The sequence below is a fragment of the Microcaecilia unicolor genome, chromosome 1, assembly GCF_901765095.1.
Source record: "Microcaecilia unicolor chromosome 1, aMicUni1.1, whole genome shotgun sequence".
Classification (NCBI taxonomy): domain Eukaryota; kingdom Metazoa; phylum Chordata; class Amphibia; order Gymnophiona; family Siphonopidae; genus Microcaecilia; species Microcaecilia unicolor.
In genome coordinates, this window is record NC_044031.1 from 99,589,362 (window position 1) to 99,607,948 (window position 18,587).

Here is an 18,587-nt window from a genome sequence, read left to right on the forward strand (position 1 = left end):
ATTGGTTTAATAATAACTACTGTAAGCGAATTAGATATCTCCAGTTTTGAAATCATCAAACTGGTTAGAATAATGAAAAATAAGTGTCTTACCTGAATGCCTTTCTTTGTAATAGTCCTGAGGTTTTTATTCTTAATGAATGTTCTCTGCTAAAACCTAAAAGAAAAAGAAGCATGTTGAGCATTTGGTGCAATTTTTGCTTTAAAGATGAACAAAAAAAAAAAGAAAAAAGAGAAACATAAAACCATTTTGCCTTGAAGAGGATCCCCAGTGACAGAAACATAGAAACATGAAAGCAGATGAGGGCCAAATGGCCCATCCAGTCTGCTCATTCTCACTATCATCTCCTTTCCCTGATGGTGATAATGATACAAACTTCAACAGTCCTGCAGATGCTACTACAGTGACTCCCAAACCTGTCCTGGGGGAACTCCAGCCAGTCAGGTTTTCAGGATATCCATAATGAATATGCATGAGACAGATCTGCATATCAAAGAGGCAGTGTATGTAAGTTCAGAGACCCCAGTGGCAAAGTTTTAGGGAACAAGGATTACTACTAGTGGTATACTAGAACATCGAAGCTCACCTGTAGAGGGTTTTAAATGCAAAAGCCATTCATGACAGACCATAATATTTACAAATTCAAGGAAGAGAGTGTATCATACAAACAGCAGATCAGTTCTGGAAAGTCAGACAAGGGAAGGCAAAAAAAAAGACCTCCAGAAACATTCACTTCTTGTGCTAGCATTTTTCTGATTGGATTGTAATTCTGAAAAAGTAATCTTTATCAGAACACTACACTTGTATTCTGCCTCAGTAAACTATTTGGATCTATTTTCACACATACAGTGCATTTCTTGGGTAATCATAAAACTAAGCAGCCCGATGCACAAAGCTTACCTTGCTGTCAAAGTTTGCTTGCCAGTCTAAAGAAAACGGTTATCTACCAAGTAATGAACAAAGGGTTTTTCCTTGGCTCTAACGCGTGCCGTTAGCAGCCACCGAAAACCCTATGCAAATGTATTACAAGCAGCTCTTTAGTAACATAGTAAATGACGGCAGATAAAGACCTGAACAGTCCATCCAGTCTGCCCAACAAGATAAACTCATTTTACATGGTATATAATACTTTATATGTATATCCGAGTTTGATTTGTCCCTGCCTTTCTCAGGACACAGACCGTAGAAGTCCACCCTGCACCGGTTTTATTCTCCAAATACCGGCATCACCACCCAATGTCTGCTAAGATTCCACAGATCCATTCCTTCTGAACAGGATTCCTTTGTGTTTATCCCACACATATTTGAATTCCATTACTGTTTTCATCTCCACCACCTCCCGCGGGATCCACCACCCTCTCCGTGAAAAAATACTTCCTGACATTACTCCTGAGTCTGCCCCCCTGAAACCTCAATTCATGTCCTCTAGTTCTACCACCTTCCCGTCTCCAGAAAAGGTTCGTATGCAGATTAATATCTTTCAAATATTTGAACGTCTGTATCATGTCACCCCTGTTTCTCCTTTCCTCCAAGGTATACATGTTCAGGTCGGCAAGTCTCTCCTCATACGGTTTCCAATGCAAATCCCATACCATTTTCGTAGCTTTTCTTTGCACTACTTCCAGTATTCTAATGAGCAGTCAAGAATGCCTAGCTTTAAGGAGCTAACAACTGCTCTGGAGCTGCCAGAGAGGAGGGAAAACAGGCAGCTGCAAAGGCTGCCTGTTTGTTCTCCCTACCTCTCTCCTCCCAACCCCCTTGAACCAAAAATCCCTGGCGTTTATCCTTATATGGTGTTTAACCCCTCCCAGGACATCCCAAGATGAACCAGGCAAGGGCAGGGTGCCACCATTTTGAAAGGGCCGGGCCCAGAGCAGAAGTTAGGAGTAGTTGTTTCTGTGGATCAAAGGTTTGTGGGGCTTTGGGGAGGTCACTAGACCACCAGGAAGTGATAGTCATGGGGGGGGGGGGGGTCGGCAGGCAGTCCACTGGACCACCAAGGTTCTTTTGGTTGGGGGGGAGGGGGAGAGAGAGAGAGGGTGTTGGTGTCCACTGGACCACCAGGGAATTTTTGATACCTTTGGGGGGAGGGGAAGGGAGGCAATCCACTGGACTGCCAGGGATTTTGTGCAAGCTGTTAAATGCAATTGACAGCTTCCAGTCACAAACAGCGATTGATGCACAAAAGGGGACCCATGCATCTCATTTGCATGCGATCCCCTTTGTGCATTAGTTGCTGTTTACGACCCAGTAATTTCTCCACCAGCACCCATATTTACCAGGTGCCACTATGCATTGGCCCCCAATTTTGTTAGGCCTAGAAGCAGGCTACTTCCCCCTCCCCCCATGTCAAGAACCATAGAGACTGAAGTGAGTCAGCTTAGCCTCAGAATTGTCCAAAGGGTGTTTTTATTTATTAGATACCCAAACAAAGAGGATGCATATTGATCACCTACAGCAAATGACTCACAGTTCTGTACAAAGTAAAGTTGCTTACTCTTCTGTCTCCGTACCCCAGGTCCAGGGGCATAGCCATGGGTGGGCCTGGGCCCACCCACTTTGGGCTCAGGCCCATCCAGCAGCGGTGCACCCTTGCCAACACTGGCATTAGGGAGCAAGTTAGGCTCCCGCTGCATCTGTTCAAAGGGTCACCAGCAGCATGTAAGAAATTACTGCCACTGCTGCCAGCTGGCCCGGAAGCCTTCCTCCAAGGAAACTGCATCAGAGTTTGGGGGGGGGGGGATGCGGCACAGAGAAGGCTTCTGAGTCAGCATGTAGCAGTGGCAGCTATTCTTACATGCTCCTGGAGACCCTTTGAAAGATGCTGCATGGGGGGTGGGGGGCTAGGAGAGAGGGAAACTTGTTGGGCATGGGGGTGGAGGGGAAGGTAGGATAGAAGGAGAGATGGTGCATTGGGGTAGAAGAAAGAGATAACTGTTGGACATCAGGGCGGGGAAGATGTTGCAAGAGGGGGGGTGAGAGGGATAACTGTTGGATGTAGGGTAGGATGGGGTGGGATGGGGAGGGAAGGAGAGATACTGTACAGAAGGGGTGAAAGACAAGAAAGGAAGAAATATTGGACCTGGGAGGGAGGGAGAGAGGGAGGGAGAGGTGATGCACAGGGGAAAGAGGGATGAGGGAGAAATGTTGGACACGGTAATGGAGTGGAGGGAGAGATGGAGAAATATGTTGGGATAAGAGGGAACAATGTTAGACATGAAGGTGGGCGAGAGGGATGTAGAGATGCAGCACAGGAGGGGGAAGGAGGAGGGAGCTGTTGGATCCAGGGGCAGAAGGGAGTGAGGGAGAGATGCTGGACTAAGGGTGGGAGAGAAGAGAGGGAGAAAAGCTGTACCAGGGGGAGGGGGAAAGAGGAGAGAGATGATGCTGGGAGGGGGTGGGGAAAGGAGAAAGAGGGAGCAGATGCTGAACTAGAAGGGTGGAGGAAGGGAGGGAGACACTGGGAATGGTGGAATCATGTAGGAGAGGCCAAGGGGGTAGCAAGGAAATAAACAAGGATAGTAATTACAGGGGGTAGAAATATGGTAAATGGGGAGTTGATTGAAGATGGGAATGGGATAGAAGGCTGAGGAAGGAGTGAGATGCGGAATAGGAGAGCTGTGGGTGGAAGGAGATGGAAATCTGATAGGTATCTGAAAAGTGAAAAAGAAGGAAAGGGGTTAGAAAGAGGGTGAAATCTGAGTGGACAGAGAGCAGAAAAGAAAAAAAAATGAGAGGAAAGAGCTAAAATGGAAAGATCCATTTTAGCTCTTTCCTCCCATTTTTTTTTCTTTTATGTAAGAGGAAAGTATAGTGAGGGAATGGAATAAGAGAGGAGAAAAGGCAAATGGACAACAGCTGCTTAAAGGAGAATTAGTAGAAAGACAGGAAACTGGAAAAGAGAAACTAGAACGAACATGATGGAAAAATAAAATGACCAGGTAGAAAAGGCATTTTATTTTAAATTTATTAACTGAAATATGTTTGCTTAAGAAATGTGAATAGTGGATGTCATTTTATTGTTTTCGGTAGAAAAGTAAATACATTTCTGTTTTATTTCTCCACTGTTGCAGTACATGCCGAAGTTCCAAGTTCAATTTTTGTCTACATATTTTTATTTCTAATGTGTGATCTCTTGTTCTGCATTTGGTGATGGTCTGTCTGTGTGATTGTAATGGCAGGTGGGGAGATTGGAGGGGCTTCTTTATTTTCTGCCCTGGGCCCTAGCATGTCTTAACACCAGTCCTGACCCTTGCTGTAGCAGGTGGGGATCCTGAAGCCCCATCAGCTGAGGACCTCCTCTGAAGGCAGACAAAACTCCCTTCTACTAAGCTCAGCAGATGGTGGCAACATCCTTGAAGTCCAAAGAAGAACAAGAAGATACCCTCTACAGAGATCCAAAGGAAGCAAAGAAGTAGAGGATAAACACAATGACCCGACACTTTTAAACTACTACAGTGGTGATTTTGGTGCCATAGCTTCTGTTTTAACTGAGCTGTGGCTTTGCTTATCTTTAAGTCTGCTCAGTCATACAGCAATTTTATCCAGGCACTGTTTACAACACTCTTGAGTCTCAAGTTGTATTTGAACCCTCAGGCAGGTGGGTGTTCCTGCCAAACAACGGCCCCGTGTCGGGTCGTCTCTAGTTCCTAAAGAAGAATACTTTTGACCATACTCCTACTACTATTGATCATTTCTAAAGCGCTACTAGACGTACGCAGCGCTTTACACTTGAACATGAAGAGACAGTCCCTGCTCGACAGAGCTTACAATCTAATTAGGACAGACAAACAGGACAAATAAGAGATAAGGGAATATTAAAGTGAGGATGATAAAATAAGGGTTCTGAACAAGTGAATAAGGGTTAGGAGTTAAAAGCAGCATCAAAAAGATGGGCTTTTAGCTTAGATTTGAAGACGGACAGAGATGGAGCTTGACGTACCAGCTCAGGAAGTCTATTCCAGGCATATGGTGCAGCAAGATAAAATGAATGGAGTCTGGAGTTAGCAGTGGAGGAGAAGGGTGCAGATAAGAGAGATTTACCCAGTGAATGGCGTTCCCAGGGAGGAATGTAGGGAGAGATGACAGTGGAGAGGTACCAAGGAGCTGCAGAGTGAATGCACTTATAGGTCAATAAGAGGAGTTTGAACTGTTTGCAGAAATGGATAGGAAGCCACTGAAATGACTTGAGGAGAGGGCTAATATGAGCATAACGACACTGGCGGAATATTAGTCGTGCAGCAGAATTTTGAACAGATTGAAGAACAGAGAGATGGCTAAGTGGGAGCCCTATGAGAAGCAAGTTGCAATAGTCTAAGCGAGAGGTGATAAGAGCGTGGATGAGGGTTCTGGTAGTGTGCTCAGAAAGGGAAAGGGCAAATTTTGGTGATATTATAGAGAAAGAAACGACAGGTTTTAGCAGTCTGTTGAATATGTGCAGAAAAGGGACTCCTTGTTGGAAGTCACTGTGTTTATTCACTGGTTCCTGGCAACATCCTTGAGCCACCGATAAATAAGCATGCATGGTGTGCCGGCATCGGTGGCTCAAGGAATTGCTGCTGCTGCTGCCTGCCAAGCCTGGTAAAAGGGAGTTTGTTCTGACCGCCTTTGTTGAAAGTCTTCGGCTCTCATAGCTTGGGGATCCTCATGAATTGAAGTATTTACATATTGAGTTGAGAGGTCCTGGAGGAGGGATAAAGGAGTGTGGGGAGGGGGGGAAGGGGACGGGGCAGAAAGAAAATTTTGTACCCACCCACTTTGGGCTCAGGCCCACCCAAAACTGGCTGTCTGGCTACGCCAATGCCCAGGTTCTCATAGCCCTAATCACTAATCAGATCACACACCCGGTGGCCAGAGAATTAAGTGATCTGCATTTTAATCAATTAACCATTCATGATTGTTTTTAAGGACACACAACATTTCCTATCTAAATAAATCAACATGTAAGCAGTAAAGCTCACCATGCTGCAGTCTATTTATAAAAGCTCTCTCACATCAATTTTATTGTGTTAAACGAAACTGAAATGGCGATCAAAGCATCCTAAAATAACAGAAGGGCCATCTGGATGAGAACCAGATTTACATTATGCAAGAACAGCAAGGAAAACTATTCCTGTGGAATCACTCTCACCCGCACCAAACCCAACCCAACCGTATTGAGGTTAAATCAGGTGTGTGAAATTTCTGACATTTACAATGGTATATGACATCTCATGGGTTTGGCACGCAACGTGCTGGTCTACTTGAAAAACCACAAATAGACTACTTGGCTAAAACTTGTACCAAAAAACAAGTGCAACTTTCACCGCTTTGGAGATGAAAGGCAAAAAGTGCACGTTGTGATGCATGGTTAGTCCTGAAAGGGTTCACTCAAAAATAGAAAAAAGCAAAAGTAGACCAAGCAATGAGGTCAGACAGGATACACATTACTGTATATACTTGAATATAAACAGATTTTTTTTGTCACAAAATAAAGTCTAAAAGTTGGGATCTGGGTTTATAATCTCTTCCTCCATCCCCGGGTGACTAGTGTTTCACGCCTCATCCTTCTTCTCCCACCCCCACGTTGACTGGCATTTGCTCCTACCTCTTTTGCTGACACCAATGCTATAAACTGTGCTGGTACTCATGCATCTGCTCATGCTCAAGGCCTGCTGACTTCTGCCCTTTCTGAGACTATCGGAGAGGGCGGGAGTTGGCAGGCATTCAGCATGCACAGATGCTCAAGGCCCCCTAGCAGCACAGCACATAACCTCACCTCCCATTCCTGTGCATATGTGCGAATCGAACATGTGCGGCTGCCTCAAAATCTGCATCACCGGTTAATGCTGCAGCATTGCTCCTCCTGCCTCAACTGCCCAGACTACCTGTGGATCCCGAGGACAGCTGGCACTCGTGGCTCCCTTGCACTTCCAGGTCCGCGGGTGCTGCTCTTCCTCCCGACACGCCTCTCAGCCCTCTTTCCCCTCTAGAGAGCCAATAGGAGCCCTGGCCATGTGACCTTAGCCTCAGTATTTTCTCAGTCTCCCAGCAGGTAGGAAGCGAGCCCATTAGTCTCTCTCTTTCTCTTTTAGAGGTTTACAATAAGAACAGCATTGCTACCTCTTCTTCTGTGCCTAGGAATTCTCTGTTAGACGCTGGTCAGGTAGGGACTTCTTTTCCTTTCTTTTACAGCCTCTGGGGGTGTCAAACTCGGATGTCTCCGGGTCCCTCCCCCCTTCCTCCCCATCTCCCATACATAGCTGGGAAGGACTACCCTTTGTTTAGAAAGGTGTATGTCTTTGGGAGAGGCAGCCACTATAGAAAATTAAATCTGATAAGCTACATCCCCCGGCTTCTAACGAGCAGACAGCTATGTGTTGTTCTATTACTCTTCAGCGGAGTTTTCCCCATTACTTTAACGAGCAGGCAGCTCTGGTGGCTGTTTTAGGTGTCTATATTATCTAGCTGGTTAAAAAAAAAAAAAAAAAGAGGCAGCAGTAATTTGGAGGAGTTTAGGTGTAAAAAAAAAAAAAATGAAAGACAACTTGTCCCCACTGACTGACTGAGCAGACAGCTCTGTTTGCATGGGAATGCTGTGAGTCAGCTGTGTAAAAAAAAAAAAAGAGTAAGCAGCAGCATTTTGTTTTCAGCCCTCTTTGAGTTGAGCTGTATTTTATTTAGCACTGCCGTTTGTGTTCTTCCCTTAGCGGTTTGTTCGGCGGAGCAGGGCTTAAAAAAAAAAAAAAAGAGATTTTGGCGCGAATCGGGTAGGCGTGTGCACGCGCGTTACCGTCATGTCCGAGAAGCTGAGACGCGCTGTATGCCAGCGTCGGGGATCTCCTCTTCCGGCTCCTGTAAATATTGTGCGCCGCTGGGGGGGTGCGTCGGGACTTTCTTTTTCGCCGTCTTCGGGCCGTTTGGGGCTGATCTTTCTCAGGAGTCGCCTATGTTCTTTAGGGGGGTCATTTCTTTGCTTTTTATGTTTTTAATGTTGAGTAGCTGGTTGCTGTAGCAGCCAGCCAGAGACAACAGGGCTGAAACATCTGGAGCCCAGCAACTCTCATCTCTCCTGCACTCCATCCACAGCCTTGTCACCAACTACTAAACTCCTCTTTACACCTGAATATACCCCCCCCCATTTATACTCAAGTTAACAGTCGTCGCCCCCCCCCCCCGCCCCCAAAAGGGAAGAAACTGCTATCTCAATTTATACTCAGATAGGTTTATATTCAAGTATATATGGTAATTTGGATTTTTCTTTTCTATTTTTCAGCTTATCTTTCCAGTCATGCTCAAGTCAGCTTAGAGCACTACAGTATTCACTTACCAGTCTGGTTTTCAATATACCCACAATGAATATGCATGAGATAGATTTGCATAATATGCATAAAATAGAGGTAGTACATACAAATTTATCTCATGCATATTCACTATGGCTATCCTTAAAACCTGACTGGCTTGGTGTGGCCTGAGGACTAGGTTGAGAGTCCCTGATCTGAGGTATTGTGTCCAGTTCTGAAAGCTTCTTCACAAAAATGTATTCAGAAGTAGTCTAGGGAATGGCTACCAAAATGGTGCCGAGTCTACACCACAGAACCAAAGATGTGAAACATAAGGGCCTAAATATAACAGACATGGGGAATAAAACAGAAACATTCAAATACCGCAATGGAATAAATGCACAGGGAAGAAGCTTTTTTCAGTAGGGGGTGAGTGAGGTCTAAACAAGGGCTCATGACAAGAAGCTTAACAGGGGGTCAATAAACAGAGAGTTGTAGCTACATGAAATAACTAGTGGGGAAGAAACTGAAGAGAATTATATACGTCTAAGTCTATCAATTTTTGATATATCACCTTCTATAGAAGCACAAATCAAGGTGGTTTATATATATAACTATTCAAGTACTTGCACTGTCCCAGATGGGCTCACAATCTAAGTTATATATTGTACCGGGGGCAATGGAGGGCTAAGTGACTTGCCAAGGGTTACACAGAGCTGCAGAGAGAATTGAACCTGGTTCCCCAGGATCTTAACCCACTGCCGACCATTAGGCAGCAGTGGGAATCGAACCTGGTTCCCCAGGCCCGCATCCCACAGCACTAACCATTAGGCCACTCCTCCACTAAAAATAGTCTCTAGCACAAAGGACATAAGGCAATTTCAGAAAAGGCATTACTTCTACATATATGCCCTGGTATGTAGAGATTTCAAGAAGGCGTGCTGTGGGCGGTCCTTTAAAATACACCATGTCTTAGAATGGTAACAGACGTATGTCTAGTACATTTCCACCATGGGCATCTAACACCTGCTTCAAGTCGGGCAGAACTGTTCTCATTTGGACCTGGACTCTGGAGGAGAGCTTGAGGAAGAGGAATTGTGCTTACCACTCAGATGTTCTAAACCATCTCGAAATGCCAAAAGTTGGAGTTTGGGAGCTTAGCTCCTTAATCCGTTCCGAGAGAACATGTAGTTTTACAAAATTCACTGCCTGCACGCATAAATAGTAAAACTGCCACTTATGTGCATAAGTAAGCAGTACTTATATGTGTGATCCCCGAATGATGCCCGATGTGAATCCCACCAAATTCATTGATAGTGCTATGCCTTTGCATTTTCTTTTGAATGCACAGACCTAAAAGTCCATTTTCTTTCTCTTCTTTTAAAAACCATCTTCAATTATTAAAATACTAGTGAAAATACAGAGATTAGCTCTGCATGAGAAACACATAATTGCAATCATCATAAAACATAAGCAAGTAATTCATGGAAGGATAAAAGGCCACACTGTTCAATGTCCTGAGGAACTATTATATGGCCAGAATGTCCCCCATATACCCTCATACTCATCACTCAAGTCCCAGAGGAAATAGGTCACTTTCTCAATCACAGCCACCATAAAGGTTTGGGCCTCTCATATCTTGTATTCAGGTTTACATTTCCATTGAAGAATAATTACATAATGTGTAGCATGAATCAAACAAGAAGCAAGCAGCTTCTGGTACCCTGCTACTCCCACCTCTCCCCAGTAATCCAACAAGCAGAGCTCAGGTGCCATAACTGAGTCCCCACTATGCTGATGACTTCATCACCCACCTGAACACAGCAAGTACATGTGCAAAAACGTGCCAACCTCCTTGCAACCCCTCCAGAAAAGCAGACTAGCACTGGGGTCATATAGAGAAAAAAAGCAGGGTACTAATAAACCCTGTTCAGAAGTCTGAGCAAGAACTCAGTTCTCCTATAACAAAAGGACACCTGATGTGCTTGTGTGCAGAGGTCCACCACTCCAAGGTTGGTATTTCAAGCCTCCACAATCTCCTCTCTTTTCTAGCAGGGCCTTGTAGAACTGCCAAATCTGTTTATCTTATCTCTGCCAGGCTAACTGGGATCTCTCAAGATGGGGTAGGGGATGGGGGGGGGGGGGGGGGGAGAAATCTAAGTATAGGGAACTGCTCCACAGTGCCCTCAAACAAAAATACAAATGTGTGGTAAAAGAGGGGGAGCTCAAACTCCATGACAAGGTCGGTGATTGACGGGAACCCATCCACCCAGCCAAGCAGACGTTAAAAAGTACAACCCCAGAGTTTACCACAATTCTATATCAAGCAATATTAAACACACTGCTAAGTATAGGGTTTTATGAAGGACTGTGATTGGTGACATCCTTTTACCACCTCCTCCCTCCCATTCTTTAGCAAACCACCCACCACACGTTCACTGTATAAAGTATAATGAGGTTCCTTCTATGGATTTCCCACTCTGAGCATTTCTGGCCTCTAAGTGTGTACCTTCTGATCTACACAAAGTGTAAGAAAAGGAAACAACTCAGGTCGGTAGTACTATAAAAGAGAGGGAAAGTGGCAGCCCAGACGGACCTTACGACACAAAGAATATGATGGCAAAGACTATTTTTATGTGCAGGCTGGAATACTCTATTTCTAGCACATTTCTGGTCTGAATAGTAATATAAACAAAAAAAGCAACACTGGGCCTTCAAGACTGAGACAACAGGAGTGTTTTAGTAGTGAATAACCCGACACGGGCCGTGTTTCGGCGTGAAACAACGCCTGCCTCAGAGGTCTAGCAACAAAACATATAAAAATATAAAAATATACAAAAAACATAAAGAGCATTTTTTTAATTAAAAAGATAAGAATCATAAATTTAATCAAACAGTACATTGACAATAAATAATAATAATAATTTTGTACTAGATTAAAAAGGTAATAAACATTGTAATGGGAAGACATCACTGTGAAATTATCATATATATATATAGTGTCATTGCAGCTTTGTCTGAACAATCAACAATAGAGAGAATACTTCTATTTATGAAACTGAAAAATAATTATAAATAATAAGAGTGTATAGAAAATGTATACAGCAATTAATTACATATATTTAAGATGTGTGCACTATATATATATATGACCTGTATGTTTTTTATATATTTTTATATGTTTTGTTGCTAGACCTCTGAGGCAGGCGTTGTTTCACGCCGAAACACGGCCCGTGTCGGGTCATTCACTAATAAAACACTCCTGTTGTCTCAGTCTTGAAGGCCCAGTGTTGCTTTTTTTTGTTTGTGTACTTTTTACGTATGCTGGTTACCCTCTCTGTTTGGCCTGAATAGTAATATAAAATCCTTAGTTCTAGTACTATACACATGCCTTCTGCAAATATGGTTGACCTCCCCTTTGCCCACCACAAGATTAGCATCAGAAAGTGTCAGCCCTACAACCACGCATTTTTAACATGCTTGTGGTGCTGGCCCTGAAGGAGAAGGAAGAGAGGTGGCGAGCAGCAAGTAAGTGAAGGATGGCATGGTGATAAGGGGATGACAGGGCGAAAGACAATTTGCACAGAGTGCCCAATACTTTTATACCAGCCCTTATATTTCTTATACAGAAATAACAGTAAACATTTAAACAAAAACAAAACAAAACATACAAATAAAACATTTAAACCCCACATTAACAAAGAAAAATGCAACTGAGAAGTCGACTCAAATAATGCTTTCAAAATAATTTAACATTCTAACCAAAATTAAGTGCATGTCTTAACTCATTCCAGACAAAGCAGCTACAGTACACCATCCTTGGCCACCTTTAAATGTAGACTGAAAGCCCACCTCTTTAACATTGCTTTTGACTCCTAACCACTTGTAACCACTTGCCTCCACCTACCCTCCTCTCCTCCTTCCTGTACACATTAATTGATTTGATTACTTTCTTTTTTGTCTATTAGATTGTAAGCTCTTTGAGCAGGGACTGTCTTTCTTCTATGTTTGTGCAGCGCTGCGTACGCCTTGTAGCACTATAGAAATGCTAAATAGTAGTAATAGTAGTACACCAGAGGTTTATTTTTATGTATTTTCTTTATTATGGTCAAGGTGACCATCCAAACTCACATGTGCTTCTCAAGTGCAGAGAACTTTTTCACCAAAAATAATTTTTTTCATCTTTATTTTTGTTAATTTTTTAAAGCATTCAATAGTACATTACCACGTGGTCTTTCACGAAGAGAATTAATAGATACAATATCAATTTCTGGAAACCATATATTTAGTTGTCTATTTTCCCTTTTGAAATTGCACAACGTATGAAACCATATAAATTCTTCTCAGCAGCACTCTTGGAGGAAGACAAACTATTTCTCAATATACTAATAAATAAGCAAACGCAATTTAATCCAAACCCAAGAATCTGTTCCAAGAAGTTGTCACACATTAGTAGACAATGAAGTGTCTACATACTAAGCTAATTAGAAGCTTTGTTTAACCACCAATGGAGAAGGAATGCTCTTAGAAAATTATAAAGCACAGCCTGCACTCAAGCTTGTTACTCATGACCGCAATTAGAAGCAGCCACTGGATTTTAGACATCTAGCACGCAAGGTTGTATTACAAACGCACACAGCACAGTAACTGTTTTAACATCTAACCTCTGCATTCTTACCTGGCTCCTCAGGGTACTTCATAGTTCCTACACAGCGGGAAACCCATGAATTTCTGAACATGGTTGTAATAATACTTCAGCAAATTTAACCCAAAAAATAAAAAATCCACAGAAAACAGAAAAGTTACAGCAGCAGGAAGTTCTTATGTGGCCACAGTGCTAGGCCCGTCTTGGCAGCATTGTGCAAATGTTTTTCACAAGAAGCCGGGAACAGTCAGGCTCTGGCTTCTCAGGGAGTACAGTAAATGCATAGCAATAGGCTGCAAACTGGGGCAGATCACACAGTAATCAGATTACAAGCAGAAATTAGGCACACAAAACGTTAAAACAGACTGGATAACAGCGACTGAGAGAGTCACAATACTGTGGCTTCAAACCTGGTCAAATCACAATCTGTATTCTAATACAGAGTGCAATAAAGAAAAAAAAATCAGGAAGGGAAAGAAGGAACAGTTTTCAACAAGAATGAAAAGCTTCTCTTTATCTCAACTTCAGCTAATCAGAAAAGTGCAAAGATTGCCTGAACAGAAAGTAAAACTAGATAATAAACTGCTAACTGGACTCCAAGCAGTCAAAGAATTCCACTGTCATTCTGCTTATCTAATAAGGAGTAAAATGGGACTCAACAGCCAAGATTTATGGACAACATCTGAGAAGAATTATAGAAAAAGTAGAGAACAGATACATGACTGTACCAAATATTTTAAGACAGAAGGTGTTAGGTGAGCTGCATCTTACACTTTTACAAGTACAAGATTTCCAGCTGTTTCAAACTATAAAGGACAAGTTTCCAAGCTTTCTTTTGCATATTTTGCTTTACACTCTATTGTTACTTTGTCCAAAATATTGAACAGGTTGAATAGTTGCAGGACAGATTTAAGCGTGGTGGGAAATCAGAGAAAAGAAAGCAATAAAAGGTGCGATTATGCTAAGCTGATAATTCAATCCTTGAGCCTTGCCAGACCAGTGTAGACAAGAGCTTTATTGTCTTCCCACTCCTCCCCCCACCACAAGATGGAGACAGAGCAAAACTGTACGGCCTCTGTATATAGGCTGATGCAGCCAACAAATACAGTTAGGATTCTTGTGTCATAGCTAAGAACATTTCCTCTTGCTTTTACAGGTGATGTCTTCCATCAATTCCAGATCCTCCTTTCTTCACTTTGAATGCCAGATTCTAGATTAAAACAAGGTGCATTCCCTTTTTTTGTTCCTTTCAGTAATTTAGGCTGAGCAACCTTAGATTCATGCCACAGTTTCCTGAGTGTGTTCTAGTCTGGTAGGACTCAAAACAGATAATTATCAAGTCAAGTGATCATAAATTTTTATTTTATTTTTTTTACAGCATTTATATATCATCATGCCTGACAGTTCTGAAATATCTCATTCCAACCTAAAAACTGATAAGAGCTTAATACTAGGGGAAAAAAACACGGTTTCATAACCTTGCAAAATGAATTTCTATGCCACTAAAGAATTATTACATTGAAAGACATAGGCAATGCAGGCAAAATCTACTCCTAAACTGGGGGGAAAAAAGGGGGAGTTTGGAATGCCAAAAGATCACTCATTTCTCAGTGCCAATTCCACATCACTGGCACACTCCCCGAAGAAGCCCATCCATGTCTGCCCAACAACCACACTCATTATCAAGTCAAGATCACTGTCCCTCTTTGGCATTTCTGGGACGTACACCGTTGAAGTCTGCCTGGCCTTGTCCTTCGTTTCCAACTACTGAAGTTGTCTTCGAAGCCCACTCAGCCTATCCAAATCTGTCTTGTCAACCGTGGGACACAGATCATAAAAGTCTGCCCGGAACTGTTCTCACGGTCCAAATTACTAGAGTTTCCGTCAAAGCCCTCTACAGCCCATCCTAAACCAGATTGCCATATATGAGACTTAGACTGTACAAGCCTGCCCAGTACCGGGCCTTAGTTCATCACTGCCAGAGTCGCCATCTAAAGCACCACTCGACATGCAAACAAACATGCAACCATTTAAGTTTTGTTTTTGTTTTTGTTTTTTTTAATACCATTAATTTTCTAATTAGTTATCTTCTGTGTTCATCTCACACCTTTTTGAATTCCATCATGGTTTTTTTTTTCTCCACTACCTCCCTCGGGTGGGTATTCCAGGCATCAACTACCTTCTCCATGAAAAAGAATTTCCTGACATTACTCCTAAGTATCACCCTGCAACCTCAATTCATGTCCTCTAGTTCTCTAGAAAATATTTGTTTCAATATTAACAACTTTCAAGCATTTAAATGTCTGTATCTATCTCCCCTGTCACTCCTCTTCTCTAGGGTATACTTATTCAGGTTTTCCAGTCTCTTCTCATACGTCTTTTGGCACAAGCCCCATACCATTTTTGTCGCCTTCCTCTTCAAGTCTTTTTAACATACTTAACAAGATACAGCCTCCAAAACTGAACACAATACTCCAAGTGGGGCCTCACCAACAACTTGTACAGGGGCATCAACACCTCCTTTCTTCTACTGGTTATGCCTCTCTCCCAATACAGCCTACCATCCTTCTGGCTATGGCCACCACCCTGTCCCACTGTTTTGTCACCTTCAGACCTCAGATGTGATAAGGTCCCTCTCCCTATCTGTGCATATCAGTCTCTCACCTCCTTGCACATTAGGCCAAAAAAGAACATTCACCATGAAGGCTATATCCTACTCCATTGGTGACAATGCTACATCCACCCGAAATGTCAGGGGTATAACCCTGGTGGAAAAACAAGTTTATCTTAAAGAGGGGACTCCACTGCTGCTGTAATCATATGTTTCCCTGCTACAGGAAATGGGAGAGCTTGCAGATATCATTTGCTGCTCCCTTACAGTAGCACACTGCAGTGATCCTCTCTCAACAGAACCCAATTCTTTGCTTCGGTCTTCACCGAGGAAAATTTGGGTGGGATACCGGTGTCGGTACTGACTTCACGGTAAACCTAGAGGACATAATGGGGCAGTTCAGCACACTGAAGAGTAGCAAATCTCCTGGACCGGATGGTATTCATCCTAGAGTACTGATAGAACTGAAAAATGAGCTTGCGGAGCTACTGTTCGTAATATGCAATTTATCCTTAAAATCGAGCGTGGTACCGGAAGATTGGAGGGTGGCCAACGTAACGCCAATTTTCAAAAAGGTTCCAGGGGAGATCCTGGAAATTATAGACCGATAAGTCTGACGTCGGTGCCGGGGAAAATGGTAGAGGCTATTATTAAAAACAAAATTACAGAGCACATCCAAGGACATGGATTACTGCGACCAGCACGGCTTTTGTGTGGGGAAATCTTGCCTTACCAATTTACTTCAATTCTTTGAAGGAGTAAACAAACATGTGGACAAAGGGGAGCCGGTTGATATTGTGTATCTGGATTTTCAAAAGGCGTTCGACAAGGTACCTCATGAAAGGCTACAGAGGAAATTGGAGGGTCATGGGATAGGAGGAAATGTCCTATTGTGGATTAAAAACTGGTTGACGGATAGGAAACAGAGAGTGGGGTTAAATGGGCAGTATTCACAATGGAGAAGGGTAGTTAGTGGGGTTCCTCAGGGGTCTGTGCTAGGACCGCTGCTTTTTAATATATTTATAAATGATTTAGAGATGGGAGTAACTAGCGAGGTAATTAAATTTGCTGATGACACAAAGTTATTCAAAGTCGTTAACTTGCAACAGGATTGTGAACAATTACAAGAGGACCTTACGAGACTGGGAGACTGGGCGGCTAAATGGCAGATGACGTTTAATGTGAGCAAGTGCAAGGTGATGCATGTGGGGAAAAAGAACCCGAATTATAGCTACGTCATGCAAGGTTCCACGTTACGAGTTACGGACCAAGAAAGGGATCTGGGTGTTGTCGTCGATAATACACTGAAACCTTCTGCTCAGTGTGCTGCTGCGGCTTGGAAAGCGAATAGAATGTTGGGTATTATTAGGAAAGGTATGGAAAACAGGTGTGAGGATGTTATAATGCCGTTGTATCGCTCCATGGTGCGACCGCACCTTGAGTACTGTGTTCAGTTCTGGTCGCCGCATCTCAAGAAAGATATAGTAGAATTGGAAAAGGTGCAGCAAAGTGCGACTAAAATGATAGCGGGGATGGGATGACTTCCCTATGAAGAAAGACTAAGGAGGCTAGGGCTTTTCAGTTTGGAGAAGAGACGGCTGAGGGGAGACATGATAGAGGTATATAAAATAATAAGTGGAATGGAACAGGTGGATGTGAAGCATCTGTTCACGCTTTCCAAAAATACTAGGACTAGGGGGCATGCGATGAAACTACAGGGTAGTAAATTTAAAACAAATCGGAGAAAATATTTCTTCACCCAACGCATAATTAAACTCTGGAATTCGTTGCCAAAGAATGTGGTGAAGGCGGTTAGCTTAGCAGAGTTTAAAAGGGGGTTAGACGGTTTCCTAAAGGACAAGTCCATAAACCACTACTAAATGGACTTGGGGAAAAATCCACAATTCCAGGAATAACATGTATAGAATGTTTGTACTTTTGGGAAGCTTGCCAGGTGCCCTTGGCCTGGATTGGCCGCTGTCGTGGACAGGATGCTGGGCTCGATGGACCCTTGGTCTTTTCCCAGTGTGGCATTACTTATGTACTTATCTAAACTTAAGTCATCTAATCATGCTTTTTGCCTCATCTGTCAATAAATTTTGTTGATTTTGAGAGTAAAGTCTCCATTTAATCTGCTCTTCCACTGCCAGGTAATTTTATCACATATAAGAAGTCAACTCTACAGTAAGAGAAGTGGACCTTGTAAAGATTAATAAAACAATTACATTTCAGCGGTGAGGGCCATGAAATGAAAGACACAGCAATACTCAATTGGCCATAACAGGAACAACAAAAGGAAATGGACGAGTAAAGGGGAGACAACTCACTAGCCTTTTCCTCCACTTCCAATGTTTGAATACTCTCATAAGGGCTGCCCTTTAAAAAGCAGGAAGCACCAATGCTCTATAGATCTCTGAATTTTCCCCTTCACTCTCTTGTGAAGGGCGAGTTCAATACTTTGATAGCTGTACATCTAGGTTTAATAATTAATAAGATTAATGATATCTTCAGTGGTTATGATCATAAAGTTTTTACCTTTCATTGTTGGGCATTCATTCAAAGATATATACATAAAAGAAAGTTAAAGATTCCAGCTTAGTTGTCCTGCTTCTTTTCTCTCAACAGCAGCAGCAACAGAGAGAAAAGAAGCAGGGCAATGCAGACACGTTTGACAGCGGGAAGCAGGCGTTGCTCCTGAGGAAGCGAGCTGAAACAGAAGCACTCTGTCGAGCAAACCTGAGAGAACCCAAATCACAAAAAAAAGTGTCCTCGCTTCCTTTAGTTGCCAACTGAGAATGTAAAAGAATATACAATGAAAATGAATTGCAAACAAAAGGAGTAAGGAATATTGAGAATACTACTGATATAAAAAATTACCTTTTAAGAAAAAAAAAAAAAACGCATAAAGTTGATTAAAAAATAAATGAAAGGAGGTTATTTAGACTGATGAGGAATCTTGCCCAGCCAATAAAGTGTTTATAAAGGACACAAAGGCTGAGCATCTGAAGACCTTTCCTCCAGATTTTATAAAAGTCTGGTAATCAAATGTGACTTGTATTAGTTGAAATTG

At 42.7% G+C, this 18,587-nt stretch overlaps 1 protein-coding gene across 3 annotated transcripts in view; it reads right to left on the minus strand.

The window, feature by feature from the left end:
* SVIL (supervillin) overlaps positions 1–18,587 on the minus strand; it is a 492,709-nt gene that overhangs the window by 230,083 nt on the left and 244,039 nt on the right. For all 3 annotated transcript variants that reach the window (XM_030199261.1, XM_030199260.1, XM_030199262.1), the window contains one exon: positions 93–156. The gene's annotated coding sequence lies outside the window, so the exon portion shown is untranslated. The remainder of the gene's footprint in view (positions 1–92; positions 157–18,587) is intronic.